The following is a 22,849-nucleotide window of genomic DNA, read 5'->3' on the forward strand; positions in this document are numbered from 1 at the left end:
TATCAGTAGGGGATAATTAATATGTGTGCCAAGTTTCATGCTATTATCACAAAGAGCACGGTTCTACCAAAATTTGCCCTTAACAGGTCCACTAAAATAATATATTTCATGATTTATATTTTAATTATTTGTCCTTAAGTTTAGCCTCTTTTAGCTTGAAATAACGAAAACGAAACAACTATAATGGATGGAGTGGAATTTACTTTTTATTTATTAATGTAGATTTCATACCCATAGATCGTTTGGCTCTCTCATGATTTATTACAATTAGACCAGCGGACCCCCCCCCCCCCCGAATCTCGTACCCACTATACCACATGACTATCTCAAGCCTTATCAACCAAATGATTTCTTGGTCGATAGAAAGGCGACATAGACGGCAGTAGAATACCAGACATTTGTAATCGATTCTTACGCTGTTCCCGATCCATTCCATACAAATTGTCCCTCCTTTGAAATATAGTTTCCACCGGTCCAAGCACTAACTGAAAAGAGCCACACAAATATTAGTTGCCAATCATAATTCACTTCATCTAGAAGAAAGTCACTATTGAGCATGGGTTTATAGTATTTCAATGATATATTAAAACAATAATTACACTGATAGCATTGATAAGGGCTGGTATTCAGTAATGGTCTAAATTGGATTTAAGAACGATGTAGCTAATCGGATTACGTGTAACAAATAACTGACCATTAGAGTGAATGAATTCAATGATGTTTGACCATGAAAGTTACTTAACTTAAATGTTGAATACCACCCATTGAATTGTAAGTATATGGAACAATTTTACAATTTATGAATTGTATTAACAAAGGTCGTTGGAGTAAAAGTAATAATTAAACCACACGTGACTATGCCTTTATAATGTGTTTCCGGTCATGTTACCAGTGCTAGAAAAAAACGTTTTACAACCCCAATGTTAATTGAGTCACGCGCTGTATTCATGACGTCACTATCGGACTACTTTTAAATTGTTGAGAACTTTTTCTCACTTGGGTGTAAAATGAAAATGAAGCGTCATTTGAAAGTAAATGCTTTTTATTCCAAAATTAATACAATTTAAAGAAAATGAAAAGATATAACATGGCAAGTTAACTTGTTCTGCTCCTTTCAAGCTAATATTTAATTATGAAATTAATTGCGTGATTGATATAATCGAGATATGAACGCAGAACTTTTGGCTTGTTAAAGAGTGTTCAGTCCAACACTAATTTATTATTCTTTCAAGAATTGTCTTTTTTATTTAATACAATACAGCAATTTTTTCTCATCCATTCAGATTTAAGAACCACCCGAACGTAACCAGAATAATATGTTAATGTTAATGTATAGCTGCATATCGATGTTACTTTATTCTCATGGAGTTATACCCCTTGGCCATTAGACTCAAGTCAAGTTTCGTAACAGCAAACAGCTATAACTTACCTATGTGATGGTTAGAGAGTTCGTGGAGTATAAAGCTATCCTCGGCAGCATTGTCGATCTCAACAAGAAACGAACTGTGGTTTTTGCAGTAATGCTGTATAAAATAAGAATTATGATTAGGCCAAAATTGGCTTGGTGGGGTTTACAACATTATGGTAGGTTTGTTTTATGTTAGAACGTAATGTTCATCATTGAAGAATGGTGTAAAAGTTATTCTGTATAATATTTAAAACATTTTACACTACACATTTAATCACACTTATTTTGAAATATTTTTAAACGGCCGGTTTGGGGCTAATTTCGTTGGTAGGCTCAGGTAACCTGAACCAAATATATATATTTTTTTAAGCCTAATAAATTCTTAAACAGACAACTTTAAGCAGCACGAACTGTTTGACTACTAACTGAAAGAATATCACAGTCTTTTTGCACGAGTATAAAAACCACTTATCAAGTCATAACTTTAGATCTTTGTGTTCCTTCATGGTTTATACAAGCCCAGTAGTTAAATAACCAAAAAAGATCAGGGCTCACACAAGAGTAAAGTACCACCATCGAAACACTACACACGAACCAAAAAAACTTTATGAATAAATAATCGGATTAACACATGTCGTGAATACGTGAAATTGGATAACAATTTAACTGATTTGTGAACTCTTCATTTCTAGTATTGGTTTAAGATGAAACGGATTTGTTAACTTATCGTTAATATGTAATATTGGTTTAAGATGGAACAGAGGTGTTAACTTGTCGTTTATATGTAACATTGGATTAAGATGGAACAGATTTGTTAACTTATTGTTAATATGTAACATTGGATTAAGATGGAACAGATGTGTTAACTTGTCGTTAATATGTAACATTGGATTAAGATGGAACAGAGGTGTTAACTTGTCGTTAATATGCAACATTGGATTAAGATGGAACAGATGTGTTAACTTGTCGTTAATATGTAACATTGGATTAAGATGGAACAGATGTGTTAACTTGTCGTTAATATGTAACATTGGATTAAGATGGAACAGAGGTGTTAACTTGTCGTTAATATGTAACATTGGATTAGGATGGAACAGATGTGTTAACTTGTCGTTAATATGTAGCATTGGATTAGGATGGAACAGAGGTGTTAACTTATTGTTAATATGTAGAATTGGATTAGGATGGAACAGATGTGTTAACTTGTCGTAAATATGTAGCATTAGATTAGGATGGAACAGAGGTGTTAACTTATTGTTAATATGTAGCATTGGATTAGGATAGAACAGAGGTGTTAACTTGTCGTTTATATGTAGCCTTGGATTAGGATGGAACAGAGGTGTTAACTTGTCGTTTATATGTAGCCTTGGATTAGGATGGAACAGAGGTGTTAACTTATTGTTAATATGTAGCATTGGATTAGGATGGAACAGATGTGTTAACTTGTCGTTAATATGTAGCATCGGATTAGGATGGAACAGATGTGTTAACTTGTCGTTAATATGCAACATTGGATTAAGATGGAACAGATGTGTTAACTTGTCGTTAATATGCAACATTGGATTAGGATGGAACAGATGTGTTAACTTGTCGTTAATATGTTACATTGGATTAGGATGGAACAGAGGTGTTAACTTGTCGTTAATATGTAACATTGGATTAGGATGGAACAGATGTGTTAACTTGTCGTTAATATGTAACATTGGATTAGGATGGAACAGATGTGTTAACTTGTCGTTAATATGTAACCTTGGATTAGGATGGAACAGAGGTGTTAACTTGTCGTTAATATGTAGCATTGGATTAGGATGGAACAGATGTGTTAACTTGTCGTAAATATGTAGCATTAGATTAGGATGGAACAGAGGTGTTAACTTATTGTTAATATGTAGCATTGGATTAGGATGGAACAGAGGTGTTAACTTGTCGTTTATATGTAGCCTTGGATTAGGATGGAACAGAGGTGTTAACTTGTCGTTTATATGTAGCCTTGGATTAGGATGGAACAGAGGTGTTAACTTATTGTTAATATGTAGCATTGGATTAGGATGGAACAGATGTGTTAACTTGTCGTTAATATGTAGCATCGGATTAGGATGGAACAGATGTGTTAACTTGTCGTTAATATGCAACATTGGATTAAGATGGAACAGATGTGTTAACTTGTCGTTAATATGCAACATTGGATTAGGATGGAACAGATGTGTTAACTTGTCGTTAATATGTTACATTGGATTAGGATGGAACAGAGGTGTTAACTTGTCGTTAATATGTAACATTGGATTAGGATGGAACAGATGTGTTAACTTGTCGTTAATATGTAACATTGGATTAGGATGGAACAGATGTGTTAACTTGTCGTTAATATGTAACCTTGGATTAGGATGGAACAGAGGTGTTAACTTGTCGTTAATATGTAGCATTGGATTAGGATGGAACAGATGTGTTAACTTGTCGTTAATATGTAGCATTGGATTAGGATGGAACAGAGGTGTTAACTTGTCGTTAATATGTAGCATTGGATTAGGATGGAACAGAGGTGTTAACTTGTCGTTAATATGTAGCATTGGATTAGGATGGAACAGATGTGTTAACTTGTCGTTAATATGTAGCATTGGATTAGGATGGAACAGAGGTGTTAACTTGTCGTTAATATGTAGCATTGGATTAGATTAGGATGGAACAGATGTGTTAACTTGTCGTTAATATGTAGCATTGGATTAGGATGGAACAGAGGTGTTAACTTGTCGTTAATATGTAACATTGGATTAGGATGGAACAGAGGTGTTAACTTGTCGTTAATATGTAACATTGGATTAGGATGGAACAGAGGTGTTAACTTGTCGTTAATATGTAGCATTGGATTAAGATGGAACAGGTTTGTTAAATTTTCGTTAATACGTAGCATTGGATTAAGATTGAACAGATGTGTTATCTATATGTAGCATTGGATTAAGAAGGAACAGATGTGTTAACTTGTCGTTAATATGTAGAATTGGATTACGATCCAACATATTTGTTAACTTGTTGTTAATATGTAGCATTGCATACAAATTCAATGGATTCGTTATGATGTCATTTACATTTTATACAATGCCCAAATGACTTTTTTTGGTTTTAATGTAGTCCATTTGACATTAAGTTTGTCCGACTTAACATCAAAATCTAATAGTTTTTCGGGCTATTTTCCAATGTATTTTTGTTTACAGTCGATCCCCGTTGGCTGAAACTTACAGGGACCGACAAAAATACCTCGAGCCTCGGAAATTCGAGCCTAGCGTGAATGCTAACCATCAATATAAAGCAATCGGTCCTAAACATCCAGTTCGAGCCAACGATGAACTCGAGGCAAACGATTTCGAGCCATTGGGTTCAACTTATTTAAGGACAATTTGTCATTGAAGATCTTTCATAGGCTGAAAGAACGTCCAATGTATGACAACAGAAGTCATTTTAAGGATCATCCGATTGACACTGAACACACTTCGCAATCATCATATAAATAATTATTATATGGACGAAATTCGGGGTGAATGGCCGCAACGAATCACCTAACTTCATGAAGTTTAAATTCTATAAACAAACTTTAACGTTTAAAACCAGCTTACCTTGCCATAACTCCAGGCACGTCTTGTAGTTGAAACGAAGTAACACGAAGAACCGTGGAGATCCCAGTTGGTTGGGCATGTTATGGCTACAAGGGAGATGACTTGTATTAACCTTTTCACCCCACCTTACATGATCAAATTTTGTTTTGAATATTGCACGTATTATACAAAATAGTATAAACAAGGGCAGTAATGTCAGGTGCTTCCAGATTTCCTGGTCATTGGTTTGGGTGAAAATCGTCCTCGATTCGGTGAGTATAAACATTGTTTTCTATATGTTTCAACGATTTGTTTTAGAAACGACCTTGTGCACCGGAAAGCAACTTAGAGTTTACGATGACGCTTGTTATAAATAAAATTCATGTCTGTATTAGAATATCTTCTGACATTACTGCCCTTGATAAATAAACATTCAAAATCACGGTAAATCCGAACACCGTTCATCCGAAATTATCGCTATTTTGAATGTGTTAATAGTTATGGATTAGACTCACGGTATAGACGAACAAAGTTCATCAACGACATTCTAAAATATCGACTTTGCATTCTTGCGGACAGTGGCCAGTTACTGGTTCAGGGAGAGCAATATTTGATAAGTGTAACAACTCCGAAAACACCAGTAACACAAGATAATAACTTTAACTTTATTCCGTGAACAAGCACAAAAACGGACCACACTTAGCGACAAACTCAACAGGTTCCCGTCAAGTCATGTTACCGACAACCGTTTTAGTCGGACGTTACATACATCCCCCGGAGTTTAAAACACTTCCTCGTGTTGTAATGGAAATAAACAAAACTTTACAAAGACAATAGAAAAAAACAACAAAATAAAAACAACATGAAATTAACATTTACAACTATTGTGACACAAATGGCTAACATCAAACAATGTCCCGACATAGTACATGCACACACAATCAATATAATACGTCTATTATATCCCACGACAGACTCTTTTATTCACACACAGACACTTTTACCCACCGATATCACCATTGACATTGTTGCACTATATTATATAAACACAGAAAAAAATGCACTAATAACCTTTTCTTGTTAACACACTAATTATCCACTACGAAATAACTTGAAAATATTTTCTATCTGGCCCAAGCAAGTCCGAAATTTTGCGTTGCAATTTCATAAGCACCGTCGAGATAATCCTACAATTTACTAACATAGTCTGTGACACTACACAATCGTTCAACACTCCCCCATACATAATATCAGCAGGAAATCTCAAAGTTCTCCAACACATGCGGTGTGAACTTCGTTGAACTATGGATACTTGATCGATATTGTAGCAACACCTCAGGCAGATGTACGTCCCAGTCGCGTTGGTGTTCAGATACCAACGTCCTAAGCATTGAAGCTACAGTTGTGTTCATCCTCTCCACATGTCCATCCGACTTTGGGTGGTAGGGAGTTGTCCTGTTTTTTCAATATCCAGTAAATCACACACTGTCCGAATCAGTTTTAAGCCGAAGTCACTACCTTGATCAGTGTGAATGAATTTGTGTACACCAAATCGACAGAATACTTCGTCCACTAGTGTTCGTGCTATAGTCTCTGCACGGACGGTGATCCTGTAGTGCAAAAGCCTCTGGCCACTTGGTAAAGTAGTGGCAAATGACTAAAATATACCTATTTCCCTCTATGGATGTCGGCATGCTAGCTTTAGGAGTAACTGGAGGTGCCTTGCTCCTGGCGCATACAATACAAGAGCTGCAAATTGTATTGACAGCCTGTCTAAATCAGACCCAGTTAAACCTTTGCTGTACTTTCTGTAAGGTCTTTTCAAATACTAAATGGCCACCGCTCCCGCTAGAATGCAAAGAAGAGAGAACATCATCTTTTAGGGAACATGGGATCACTGTCTGAAGCCGTGTTGATTTGTTCTTGTCATTCCATGTCCTGTATAGAACACCATCCAGAAGCTTTAGCCGGTTCATCTGTGTCCACAACGACCTGTTTGTCCTAGAACAATTTGAAGGTACATGAAGCTGTTTTGCTCTTTTGGGTATCTCGGTAATGATCTGCCCGACATCGGGGTCTGCATTTGAGCATCTTTAATATAACTTCAGTCCTGAGACACTGATCAACATTATTATCCTCATTGGTTTGACTAGCTGCGTGTTAGCGACACAGCAACTAGATCATTTTTCTGAGGAATGCGTGCCATACCATCAGCATTGTTGTTGTGTTTTCCTGGTATGTATTGAATATTTAACTCATAGGCAAACACTTCTATTGCCCAACATTCCATTCGGCCAGTTGGGTCGTATCTCGGTTTGGTTTCTATGACTGTCGACAGAGGCATATGATCAGTAACTTTGGCGAATGGCTTACCGAAAAGGTATGTTTAATACCTCAAACGATGGCGCAAAACTCCTCGTCATATGTTGCCCCATTTCGCTCCGATTTTGATAGCGATACGCTAGCATAGCCAACAGCACATTTCTTGCCATTGGACATTTGCGACTGGCCTAGTGCAAAATTTGAATAATCTGTTTGTAATATAAACTCCTGGTTATAGTCCGGATATCTCAGTATCTCAGTGCAATGGGGATGCTATATGTGAGGAATTTTGCACGAAAAAGAAATCGGAAAAGTCATGACCTTCTCAATGTTACCTGGATCGGGGCCGATTCCCTCGCGTAAAGCAGTATGACCAAGAAAAGTGACACTTTTCCTAAACAGTTTACATTTACTTGGCTGGAGTTTCAAACCTGCATGTCTGAAAAAGGCAAATACCTCGTCAAATCGCATTAGTTAGGCCAAAGGGCATGACTTCAAAGTGATAAATGTTTTCCCCTGTAGTAAACGCTATTTTATAACGGTCCTTTTCATCGATTTTAACCTGCCAATAGCCATTGGCACAATCCAGAGTGCTAAACACCGGTGCACGATTTAAGGCATCCAAGCAGTCGACGTTTTGCAGCAAAGGATGGGCATCTCTGTGCGTCACGCTGTTCAACTTGCAATAATTAACGCAACATCGCAGCATCCCATCTTTTTTCTTCATCCTTACAATCGGGGTTGCCCATGGACTTGAACTTTCTTCAATGATGTCCCGTTCAAACATATCGTGCGAGTGTACTCGAACTTCCTATTTTAGGGCAAATGGTACTCTTCTCGGCTGTTGATTAATCGGATAACCTGTGGTTTTTTGATGTTTTGCAACAAAAGCCCTTCCCAAATCATGTGTTCCTTTTATGCTGCAGTATGGAATAGAGAAATCCATGAAAGGTTGGTAGATGCATGGACATTAGAAAAAGTCCACTAACTATCTAGTTTTCGATGACAAAAAGACGAGCGCGTGGTTCTTTCAGAGGAAAAATATTTTTAAACGAGTTAAGGCTGATTCTGGGCCCACATAAGCAATTGTAAACCTGCTTTGTTGTTTATAAAAATCGAAGCTGTTTTGCCTCGAATAACCAACCAGTATATATTGTATTCGTACAAGCAAGAATGTTAGTGGACTCTTACCTTGTTTAAAATCCATGCGTCTACCAACCATTTTATGGATTTCTCTATTCCATCCTGCAACAGCGCCGAAATACCTTTTTAAATATTCAAGTTAGCGGCTAAAATAATCCCGTCGCTGCAACCGATGTAAAAACTTCCCAAAACCCCAGTATCACAAGATTTTAACTTATACTTTATTCCGTCAACAAGCACATTAGAGACACACTCCCCAGTTTCCCGTCAAGCCAAGTTACCGACAACCGTTTTTATCGGACGTTACCTAAGCATATAGAAGGCTGATTTTTCTACATACTGTACCGTCTGCTTAGGAGTGTTTAGGTCCTTTACCAAACGAATACGAAATTCATCAATGCCGAACACTTCAAAAACAGATCATGTACATGTACAGGTGCTATCAGTATTTCAAAAAATAGAAGCAAACGCATTCACTCGTTTACAATTCCTCTCCTATTGTGTATTATAAGTATCTTCCATGGCCGAGAGTGTGAGATAGGTTCATCCGAACCCGAGCGTAGGGTGTTTTGCGGAAACAAGGTTTACCGAGTTTCCGCAAAATACCCTGCGCTAGGGTTGGGGTGAACCTGTCTTACATGAGCGGCTATCGTAGATGCTTTTTCTCCCACTTCTGTAAAACAAAATACAGTTTAAATATTTTTTTAGCTGGAAGTCTTTTGTGCGTAGTGAAAATAATTTGCGTATAGATATGTGATAATTCGTGGTTGTCATGGATATGCGCGCAGTGATTCAGATTATGTAAATAGTCAAATCGTTCTTTAAATGGTTCTGAGGGGAGTGAAAACCCTTTTTTGGTACCATTTGAAGAGAGAAATAATAAATTGGGATTTTATAAAATGCCAGTATACAAGGTTTCCATGATCTTAAAGACGACGGTCTTTAACAAGGGAGGTAAGTGTGTGATAATAATAAAAAAATGAGGTCCAAACGGGTACTTGTTTTATATTTGCCCGTGTGCAAGATAAGGATTTCTAGCATGGCCAAAATTTAGGATTTACTTATCTGAGGTATGAGGAAAAAGTGTCCAGATTCATCAATAAAAGTAGGAGAAATACAGTCGAAACTCGCTATGTCGAACACTGTTATCTTGATGTTCTGGTTATGTAATTGTTTAATTTTAAATATGATAGGTTTAGTTATACACCTTAATTATAAACTGTTGTATATAAGGACTTTGACATCATATCAATATGCGTTTTCATAGATAAGAATCGAAAATTAATTTTAGAGAACCATTGACCTTACCAAAACAATGCATCACGGACGCCAACACTTTATTTGAAGCTGCATGCAACTATGACATCACGTTTCCCGATTGCGTCATATATATTGTTAGAACCATTTTGGTCGCATATTGTTTATCAAATACTACCGATCACAACACAGGCAACACAAACTTACGACAGCACCATTAAACATACTTATTCAATGGTTTGTCTGTTTAAATGCATGAACGATACATTAGGGTAACATATTTGAGTTGTCCATTCACTGAAAGTGTTCACTCAGAGTTCACTGAAAATGCTCAAGATATTCATAAACCTTTTGTTCTGATAAAAGCTTATCTTTTTAAATGCATACAGCCTGTTGACATTGTTGGGAGTTGAAATATATCATTACGTGAATTAAGCAAAAGTACAACTATTTTTTGTGAAATTCATAATGTTTAAATCCTTCACTGCAAGACACATTGTGCCCCCTTCTCTCTGTCCTTTTTTAACACTTTGCCCTTTGGAAAACATGGCTGAAACTCACCATCAAGGCATTCAATGGGAAGCCTCAGCCTCAACTCAATATATTTAAAAATGTTCAACATTTTGTTATACTATTTATCCCAATAAATCCTATAAATGCATCAAAAACATTCATTATATAATCTTTATAAAACATATACGCAAGAGAGGTAATCTAAATCCCTGCTTACGGCAGTCATTGTGGGTGCAATGTTTCTGGCTGGTTGGACTGCCAACACAACTTATGCCCCCATGTTTTGGTTCAGGGTGATTGCACGAGCGATGACGTAAATTAGTCCCCACACCACACGTGACACTGCACGTGCCCCAGTGACCCCATGAATCCCATCCTCCATCAACTGAAATACGAGAAATATCGAGCTTGATAGTTATATCGAAGTATTCGATGACCATTTGAACGTTGCCCAGGAACAAAATCCCCGCGAACGAATTCGGACCGCCATACTTTTATAATACCTGTGTAATTGTTTTAAGTAGATTTTACAGTTTAGATGACCTTAAAATACCATTGTCACTTGATTTGTCTACATATAACTTAATATTATTTTATTAATACAATGTGTTAATTTTGAGACGCCAGTATTAATTCAACATTTTTCAACAATGTTTCTCTAGGTATTTAAAGTGATACTCTTATTCAAAATCAATTCACACACATGTATATCAAACACAAATTTTGAGTGACAAACCTTCAACTTATTACTGAATAATGCATTTATGGAACATATTAATTACTGATAACAAGTTTATAACCGTGTATTTAATAGCTTAAACGCAAAAGTATTAAATGATTGGTGAATGCTAAAATATGAACTGCGATCTAGTATTGTATCATTTCGTAGAAAGACCGTGTTTTCTGCACCTTTCTTTCAAATTAAACACAGCATCCTTCATAAGAACCATTGTTTTTGAAATTTATAACCTTTTTGGTAAATTAAAACAATTGTAACAAATATGGTAAATCTTATTTGGGAGTAATAGTGCATCTTTAATTTGAAATTTTACCTGGACAGGTCGCCTTATGACAATATTTAGTTTCACGGTCTATCCCTGAGCAAGTATGGCTGTCATATCTAGGTGACGGGTTTGTGCATGCGCGATTACGTGTCCGAGTTCCGCTTCCACAGGTGACCGAACAGTGGGACCAGAGACTCCACAAAGTCCAAGCGCCATCCACTACCATTAAAGGAATATTCTGACAGATAAATAGTTTTTCTTATCCGGAAAGTAGATGTTCGGACTCTATATTTTAGTTGAGCCAATAAGCATTCATATGCTACAACAGGTATATTGAGAAATATCAAGTACATAAGTTTTGATAATAACAATTTCTTACTATTAAATTTGAAACACAAAAAATCTTACTTGATGCTTTTCTGTGGTTTATTGAAATATAACGGTGTTCAACAATAACGAATGCACAGCTGCAAACTAAAAGTTTATGAAATATAACTTCACTCATTCCGTTTAATATTGCATGGTTACCCTACGAAAGACCGGTGGTTCAATAACATTTCAAGATCTCACATTTTTAACTACTCGAACTCATCAAATCTTCAGGTCAAAATAAAATTAAATAATTTTTTTTATGTGGTTTATTGAAATATAACGGTGTTCAACAATAACGAATGCACAGCTCCAAACTAAAAGTTTATCAAATATAACTTCATTCATTCCGTTTAATTTTGCATGGTTACCCTACGAAAGACCGGTGGTGACATTTCAAGTTGAATGACATTGCAAGATTTCATAATTTTTACCTCACGAACTCATAAAGTCTTCGGGTTAAGATCAAGAATTCGTGGAGTTAAAATCGTAAAACCATGGTTTCTTGAAATTGAAATTGTGAACTTGAATTGCGTTTTTACTAGCGCTGAGCTTCCCATAGAAAAGAGAAAAAAAACGAAAATGGCCCCAGAACTCAAGTGTTCGTACTGGCCAATGTCACTAGCGCTGAGCAATTTTTAAAAAAGAGAAAAAATGAAAATAACCACTAATAAAGCTAGAGTTTGTACTTAAAATGCCAGAAGCGCTGAAATATTTTAGATTTGCTTGTATTTTAACGATACAATTCATGGCTAAGATTTCAACTTGACGGAAATTTGAAGAACGATAGAACGCCATGTGCGCAGTGAAGTCTTGGCCATGGATGGTTTGATGTATTTAAACAATGCAATCCTTGTCCAAAATTTCACGGAGCACCGTTAAAGTGACGTGTTCCTCTCCTTGATTCTACAAGATTGACTCAAAATACTGATACTAACCTTGCTCATATTTGGTAGTCGCTTCGGTCGTTGTTGTTGAATTTTCTGTAGTTAATACTGTCGGCGATTTTGTTGTTGTCGTCGTCGTTATTGACTTTGCTGTAGTTGTTGGTGTTGTTTTTGTTGTATGCACTTCTGTTATAGTTATGACTGGTGACGTTAAAAATGACAACTATATCAAATGCTAAATTCAAGGACTTCAGCAATGTGTTAAAATATTTTTTAAGTGTAAAATTGCAAGTTTTCATGTTTCTCTAGGTGTTTTTTAACATTATTTGTTACATATCGTTTAGAAGGTCCCCGAAAGTTTGCAGTATACCGAATTGGTATAGGATGTCTGTATACCTGTTGTTGTCGGCGATGACCGCGATGATACTGTCGTCTCTATTGACGCGGGCGTTGTGACATCCTCTGATATGTTAAAGAACTACAGTCAAAACTCATTATGTCGAAGTCGTTCGGACCTCGGTAAGAACTTCAAGATAACGAATATTCATACAAATGGTTAAAAACTCAACGGAAAAAAATCGAAAAATGTTCGACATAACCAGGACTTTGAGATAACTGAGTTCGACATAGCGAGTTTCGACTGTTCTAACAACTATTAGTATAAGAGTTTATTTTTTATATGTACTTCAATAACAAACAAAAACAACAGTATTGTTGTACCAATTCATAATCTACAGACACGCGGCTCGAAAACAATCATCATGTAATATGTTCCTTGCAAACAATAGTGTCAGTATGTGTTTTTGATAACTTACGACACAGATTACAAGTTTTGGTGCATATATCCATGGCTATGATGCGGTCATTGCACAAACCGGGGTTATTTGCGCATCCCACAGGGTCAAGGTCCGCGCATGGCTCACTTCCGGCGATGAAAACGATAAGGCAGCCGTATACTGTAAACAAAAAATAGGTAGTTGAAATGCACATACAAAATCTGGTCTTAAAATGATTGCTAAAGCTTTTAAAGTTTCGATTTTTAATTCGTATACCACCCAGAAGGCCTTGGTCCATGTCGATAAATATCATTTTAAGTGTTTACAGGTAAAGGTATTTACAACAAAAAATATTAACAGTCATTACATTCATAACGACGTACAACGCAATTTTACCTAATAAAAGGTCTCCGATCCATAATACATGTTACAATGCAATTCAAATATAACAACACACATGTAAGTAACTTAATAGGAGTAGTGTCCCTTGGTGAACAAAGTTTAGTATTATCGATAGCTAACATTACCATTCTAATATTCGATGCTTATACTGACATACTTACATGTAATAGGCAGCACAAACTTACAAAGAAATATATGCATATTGAATATAAGTAATGTTATACCTAGTGCATTGTTAAACATTCTATTCCAATGAAATCATTACATGAAATGCAAATAGCGTAACTAATACAATTAACTGTTCCTTATCTTAACATAGTAAGTTCAACATTTCAAACATGCAGTTATCGGTTTTAACCTTCTTAAGTCATTTTCACGTATTCGTGACATCGAACCACACGAGTTTAAAGATTTGGTTTCCTACAGCAATGCGTGCGTATTCAAAAATCATCCGAGAGAAAAAAATCCACTAATTCCATTAAGTGAAAATGATTGAATTGTTTTTAGAAAAAATAATTAAAATTATCTTTATTTTTCGTTCAATTTGTCCTGATGAATTCATAGTTTTGACCCTGCTTTGCCCTATTTACCATTCTTGGTGTAAAAGCATAGTATATTTTAAATTCAACTTAGAAGAAATGTATTTTTCCACTAAGTTGAATCCTTTCACTAAAATGCTTTAAGAGCATGCCCCTGTTTACCATGTGAGTATCTGCCCTTGATACAGATACAATTGAAATAGAAAGATCAGTTCGCACTTACACTAACAAAACAAAAACTTATCGAAAGTAGCCGTTTGCAGTGGTTAACCAAAATAAACAAAAGTGTACGCGGCGCTTGATAAAAATACTACGAATACCACTTTGTCATAATATGCCCTGTGTATAACAATATCAGAAAAGAGTTGATAAAAACAATATATATATTAGATACCCAAGTATGTACAAATTTGTTGAATAAATAAAATCGCAAAAAATAGTCGAAATAAGATATCTAAGTAAATTCATAAACCAAGCATTTCTTTTAAGAAATTCTGTGATCAATAATATGATCTATTCTATATAGTAATATATGACATTAGCCTCCCAAATCCCTTCTATGTTCATATGTTTAAAATATTACATCAAACTTTAAATATACATGTTTCTCAGATTTTATATAAAGATACAGTTTTATGCGTTATAAATAATTACCGGACAAACTATTGGAGCCTCTTTTTTGCCAGGCCCCATCTGCAGAGACATCCGTTTCAACATGATCACCAGTTGGATCCCTAAAATCATATGTGTAAAAGTAGTACTTTGTATAGACTGTTTGCCACTTGTGCGTGTGTTTGTGGCTGGAGGGGGGCTGGTGGGGGTCTGTGGGTTCATACAGCCTCATATATACAATAATACGCGTTTGGCCGACTGAATGATCATCATCGTTAGCATAATCACTATCACCAACATCATCTATATTTTATCAACAGTAGTAAGTCATCCTTAGATATTTAATTATGCACAGGTAAAAGCGTGTTGAAATAATATTTTACATGTTGTTAACTTCTTGAAGCAACTTCATCTCCTGTTGAATAGCGGTGGTGCACGAGATTTCGGCCACACTTTCAATAGATGGTCCGATCTCTCGCTCGCGGGCCTTCAGTGCGGTCTTACTGATTCCAGGCAGATTGAGTTCAGCAAATATCGCACTGATCTGAGACTCTCCTACACCTGCGTTGATCATCGCTAAAAGAGATACACAACAAGCTTGTTTTCGACCAAGTAAACTAAGCGCTATTGACGCCTTCACATAATAATCGATAATCATGGTGCACTCATTTTATACTTTTGTTCATTTTACTGCTTAAAATGTTGTTTTAGAAATAATGCTTTTTTTCTAGGAAATGACGAATCTATGAAATGGAATCAATGGAATCAAATTTCGTTACAATATGTCAGGGCGTTTTTTATACTGTATGTATTGACGTTAATTCACTTATACATTATGTGCCAAGTCTAACATTATTCACTACATTTGTTGGCACAACGCTGGCTATTGATATGGTGACAAAATTTACCTGCAGCTAATTTAGTGTTGACATCAAAACATCTTCTAGCTGCGGAGCCGTCACTCGTGGAATGCCGTTTTCCCGTAGGCACCAGATTAACCATCCTACAGGTGTTGCAGCTGATATGAAGGATAGATCCAAGGCCATATATAGTTTCCCCTACAATGCCATTGATGCAAAAACTGTTTCCACAAGAACTACAGGAGCTTAATCTTTCCAAAATTACACCGATTTCTACGACTCTGCGACCTTCTAGCCAAGGCGGGACGGTTTCGGGAACAGAAATGCATGTTTTCTTCTCCACATTCACGTTGTTTATTATTGAGGTTCGATTTGCGTTACTCTTAGAAATAAACTGACCTTTTTTCCTCCTCATCTTTACCGGATGTTGTTAACGGAACGTGCCCGGAAGGACAATCCGTTTAAAATGACGTCAGTAACGTATAAATGACAATTTCGCGGCATTTCCACTAAACTTAAGTTCGTTATCTAATTATATGTTTAGAAAGCTTACTAACGTTAATTAGTTCGCTCCCGTATACATAACTACTATATATCAATTCAGAACATATATAACAAATGACAAACAATATTATCAGTATTCTGACTTTGTTCGTAATTCTGATTGCAATTCACAACATTTGCAAACAGTGAAATTAAAATCATTTGCATAAACAAAATGACACTGCACAACTATTCTCATGCATCAAACAAACCTATGGCGTCACTAACTTGACGTGTTTTTTATTGACGTTGACGGTGGCGTAGAAATCACGCTAACTCTATCAATTTTCTTAGGTTACTTATATCTTTTAGCAATTAACCTCACCGTCAATTTTTTATTTTTTTACATAATTTTATTCATTATTCCGTTCCGTTTCCTATGACTAAATAAAAACTTACCCTACCCGAGTTCGTTTTCGAGATAAATACGTCAAATTCACCGATGGGTATCTGTTTTTGGCGATTTCTTATTAAAGCCTTTTTGTCATAAAACTTAGAATTAATTATTTATTTCTTAAATACTTATACTAAAATTATAGGATTATTTATTCATCGTACAATAAATTATATTCCGATTTTTTTTTTGTAAAAAAAAGCCGTAAAGTTATATTTTTTTACGGTTTAATCAATGTTAGCGCCAAATAGCACGTGTCCGCTAGGTGGCGCTGTAATTCAACAAAACACGGGATTCAAAAAAAAAAATTACACCTCGTTAAAGTAGAGTCATTGACGATTGTTTGTTCCAAGTTTCATTGAAATCGGCCGACATTCATATTTTTCGGAGTAACGTGGTCATGTACCTTAATTAAGATATTTTACATCTGTATAAAAATAATAATCTATAATATGTTTTATCTGTGTTTATTTTTTTTTCTCTTTTCCTTCTTATTTTGCCATGTATCATTGTGACCATATTAATAATTATTTGGCATATCATGTTTGGTCAAGAAACTATTATTTACATGTTCACGACAATAAACAACTCTGTATGTCTGTCTGTCTGACGTTAATGTTCATAGGATACCGATATCCATAAACAAGGAATCAAACCAACATGTATATACATGTATATGAATTTCCGATGCATGACCCCGTATTATTATGGTAATATTTTTTAAATGGTTTTGCCCAGAATTAAACACCTTGTAATTAAAATATGTATCGAAAACAACAAAACAAATAACGTTCAAATATGCAAAATACGTTATTAACATACTACTTTTTAATAGTAAAAAAGAGCAAATATACAAAATGTAACAACTTTATAAATGATGTAGTTTCGGTAATTTATTTTACATATTTCTAATTATCGAGCAAAACATCCCAATTGACTTCAGTATCATATTTGGTCTTAAAGATATCGAACATTAACATAACAACCAATGGCATGACAGAACAAAAAGCTTATCTCAAATCTGAACATCTGATATATAAAGCATCTATTGGCTGCAGTATGGCCGCCCTAACGTGTAACGCACTGCTACACATGCTACAACTTCCCTTGGTTTTACTAGTAATGAGTACATTCGGTCATCTTAGAACTTTATACAAAACAGCTGGCCCATAATCCCCTTTCAAGGTTTATAAAATGTTTGTATGTTATCATTGCGACTAATAGGAGCACACGTCTATTTAAGGAATTAATTGCGTGATTGATGTCATAATCGGGGATAGGAACGCAGTTGGGCTGGTAAAAATATGATATGAATAAATGATTTAACGCGTATTTTAACCAGCCCGAATGTTTTAATATCCCAGATAATGAGATTCCTTTTATTGATACAAATGGTTAATTATTTCTTTCCGGACTTGTAAAAAAATACATTTTATTTTATAAATAATACGAACAGCACTTTTGTCTTACCCATTTAATAAATAGAAGCAGCCGACCATAACAGGAAACATTTATCTTATTACGTCACCATAACGAAGGAAAAAAAATATTTCATGAAATAAGTTAAATCACTAACGTAAAATTGAAACGCTTATGACAGCAATACATTAAACATATCATACATTAACACTTTCCAACATAATTTTTCATATTGTTCTTGGCCTGCTGACACAAAACAAACATAAACAAGAAGTCGATTTCCTTGGTATACATAAACAATGAAAACTACAGGGACAAGCCATTAACGATAAAACAATGAATACATAAAGCAAGTCAATTTTTGTCGAATAATAATACAATGAAAACTGCAGGGGCAAGCCATATACCATGAAGGTATGAAGGATAAGGAGTTAGATATTCGGATCGCACCTTACCAGTCTATCGGGTGTCCTATTTATTGAGGTACAAGTTCACTTAGTCATAGGTAATCCTATATAGGGAGTATTCTACCTGATTGACTGCTATTGTATCACGTAGGCGAATGAACGCGAAATGATTAGTAAGCATGAGAAGAATAACCAAATAAAAAGTTTAAATTTCAGAAGTATTTTAAATCATCAATTACACTGTAGGCGACTTCAATATACCATTAGAAAATGGACCCGTAAACTCAAATAGTGTAATATCATCTGAAATTTGTGTAACATAAACATTAAAACGTTATTTTTGTTTCATAAATTGGTAAATTTTGCACTGCAATGGTTGTAAGATCATTTGATAAAAAGCAACATTGTCAAGATTGCCTTAGCTAGGCATATACCGTGAAGCTGCAAGCCATGCCTTGCTACTCAATTACTAAGTGTTCGCTCTACACAAATTGCAAAGATCCGTGGAACAAAACAGCCCGTGCAACATCAAAACCGTAGCAACACAGCCGTGTATTTACGGTCGTGCGGTACTATAATGATTCCATAGCAAGCTGACAAGCTCTTTTGTAACGGAATGCTTGGTCCCTTATATACTGATTGCGAAATACGATTTTATTTCTACGAACTAATTTACTCTCACATTAATTGTGATTCCTTATTCAACAATATACACAAAGGATGCTTCTTTCATTCTATACTTCACTTATATCAGTAATTAATAAAACATAAACTGCTTCAAATCATAAAATTCTCAAAGCATTAACCAAATATTGTATAGCAGCATTGTTATACAGTTCATAAATAGAAACTAAAAATAACACGACACGAATCAACCATGAAAATAAGCTTTTATAGCTTCATCTTATGCAAACTTGACACCTACCTGGATGCCAAGACGACAATTATGTTAGATAGTTTTCGTAAATGATCAATTTAAACAATCGTTTGACAAGCTTTATACAATCACCATATATACGTTTTTGAAACAGTGTAGAACGTTTTAAACGGATAAAATTTCCATATTGTACATGCACGACATATTTATATAAAGTTTGCCTAATAATTCAAAGATGATATATGATAGTGTTGGTTAACTTTACAATATATTCGACTGCTTTATAAACACCGTGTATAAATGTAATCATGTATTTTAGCTATATAAGAATTTTATTCAGCTCTATTTATGATCTTAAAAACAGCAATACATTAACTTTAAAAGCTTCATAGGACAAACTATAACTCACTAGTTTACTATTATACGGCTTGCCGATCAATTATCCACAAGAACATTATCATGATGACTTCTCAATTATTGAGGAGACAATAAAATATAATAAAAAAGTACACTTGACGTTTTATTACATGACTCAGACAGGCTGACGTAATGCTGAGAACGTGATTTTTGTTTCAAGGATATAACACAAAACCTATCCAAATACATTTGTACAAGCCGAGTTGAACCTGTAAATACATATTTTGTTATGAAAATAAAACCTGCGCCGTTTATCCCCAAACCGAATGTACCACAATTATACAAGGTATATATATATATATATATATATATATATATATATATATATATACCTTGTATAATTGTGGTACATTCGGTTTGGGGATAAATATATACTAAACTGACTAAAATTACTTAATTCTCCAGTAAACGCTTGGTTCGTACCAATATTTTAATCGCTGTCGTTTTCAATCGTTTGTGTGAAACAAAAACTGATGTATTCCGGAAGTTTAAAAAAAACAACAGGCATCAATAATTAGCATTTTTTTGGTTTTTGTTACGCATGAAGTGAATTGGGTAATCAAAAACCTTCCCCTTTACGTTTGTTCTTCAAGTTTATTCTATATTTTGCAATTTTTATTGAGTGAAATCCGCAAATGCGTAGTTAAATATGGAGATGTATGTCATTGTCTGTTTACTTTCCTTTCAATACTTTGCTTATACTCTATGTTGTAAAGGGCTTGTTTAAATTATCTTTCATATGCTTTTCAAACGTTTTCAAACCAAACTTTAGATATATTCAAGCAATTTATTGCTCCTGGTTTCATCAGAATGTCCCATCAATATTTGCTGGTAAGCTTAATGAAGGTCTTTGAAAATAAACGTACTGATATTTTTGACCGCTTAGTACCTAGAATGTAGTGATGACCTGAACAGAAATGAACTATAAATATTGGCGAGAAGCCAAGGTGATAAACGAGCGCTGACCACGGGAGGACGTTCGTACGTAGTATCACATCATTACAGAATAGCCTATGATAAAACTAAATTAGAGAACATAGCCATTAATTCCGAAGTCGTTTTAGTGATCTCCAAGGACGAGAATTCAAATTACTAAATTTTACCCTTATCGCCCTTAGGTATTTAGCATGAAACTGTCATGACGGTCCCTGGAAGTCATATTCAAATCTACGGCAATCGTAGTTGTGTTGCATTAGATAGTGGTACTACTCAAGTTTATATAAAAAAAATTGATAAAAATAAAAGAAGTGGGATTCATTTAATGCTGCCAAGAAAAGGGGCTTTATATGTGCATAGCAGTGGATAATTCAACACACATCTACTGTTAAACAAATTATTTTTATGTATTCGCTTTTTTAATTTAATTGTTAGTCCCGATATGGGTGTGGTTCATTTCGGTGTTTGCCCACAATTGTTTAATGAAAGGTCAAAATGATTCATTCGTAGTAAAACATATTCAATTCGAAATACAAATGTACAGACAGTATAAGTCTCAATGAGTTATACACATCTTCTGATTTCCTCAATGTGTGCATATTTCTATTTCACATTTTAGATAAGCTCATCACACTGCTTGAGAACGGATCATTACATGTCTCCATAGTTACGATGATTGCCATAACAACGGATATATACTATTCCATAACATATCCATTGTAGACGCTGGTTCACTGGAAGAACTTAATGACGGTGAAAGTCATTATTTCAATCTGGATCTCTGGTTTACTGAGCATCTCGCCTTTCCTTATCATAACAACATTAAAGGGTGTCGAGTTTTACGACGGAACGCCAGTCCAAGTCTGCAGGACGCACATTTACCTCACTTGGCACAAAGTGTTTGTGATTGGCGCCAATGTAGAGTTTTGCCTCGTACAACTTGTCGTTTTGACATTAATGAACAGTAAAAGATTTTGATAATAGACACGGGTGTAATTTTAAATGAGCAAAGCAGCCAGACTTCAACGTGTACAAGAAGCAGGTTATAAGAGCGCTTGTTTGGATAATCATTCTCTTTTTTATTACCATGTGTCCTCTATGAGTTTTCAGTTTACGGCAAATATTTCCCCTAGTGGAAGACATTGACAGGCTTGGAATCATAACATCACGTGGTTTGCCAGAATTGCAATTGACGATGGGAATCCAATTATCTACAGTACGTCGAAGAACAAAACAAAAAACGGATTGCGAACAATTCTTCTATGAAGAAACAATAGTAATAAATCATTTCTAATGATGTTTATGACGAGACATTTACATTTCCAACGTCTGCCAATGTTGATACTAACGAGCACAATTGTTATCGTACACCATCTTTTGCTTGCCGCCACGACAGAAACGGTGGCAACAATCTTGGAAATGTTTTTGCATGCTGTTTATTATCAATTATAGTATTGGTTTTCAGCTTGATTCTTAAGCGAGCACAGGAATTCACCTTGGCTAATGTTAAACTGGTTGAGATTTGTTCCAATATCAGTTTGTCTATTGCTAATAATATTTGGGGAAGCGCCTTGGCACAGTCAGTTAGATAACTATAAATACCACTTGTAGTTAAATCGATTTCCGATCCCTGAACGTCGCACGACATTAAACCGAATATGAACTAACGCGCTGCCTCTTCGGGCTTTAAGTGTTATTACCCGACACTTTAAAGTAAAAGTTTAATTAATGACTAACTGAAACATACTAGGAGTAAAAGGGAAACGTTTTTCGTAGAAGTTAAGGAAATCTTTCACCCCATTTTAAATAAAAAGCTGCTGTTGTTCGCAATTTATTTAGTATATTCAAAATCATCTACAATAATATTGTTTACATTATTTATGATGCATAACTTTATATATTATATCAAAGTTTGGAGTTGTTCTTCTTTAAATTTAATAGAGCTACTATGCATTTGACATCAAGTACAAAGGTATCCGATACGTCATACGATATTGCATATTGCACTCTCTGATATTTTTATGGTCATATAAACCTGAACACACACCCCTGTTACTGTCTTACCTGTTTGCCATTTAGGCTTCACCACGATCACCTATTTGTGCTTTATGATCATAACAACTTTGCTCATATATCTTTTCTTGTCCATGTAAAAGAATTCTTGACCAGAAAGAACA

The sequence above is a fragment of the Mya arenaria genome, chromosome 12, assembly GCF_026914265.1.
Source record: "Mya arenaria isolate MELC-2E11 chromosome 12, ASM2691426v1".
Taxonomy (NCBI): domain Eukaryota; kingdom Metazoa; phylum Mollusca; class Bivalvia; order Myida; family Myidae; genus Mya; species Mya arenaria.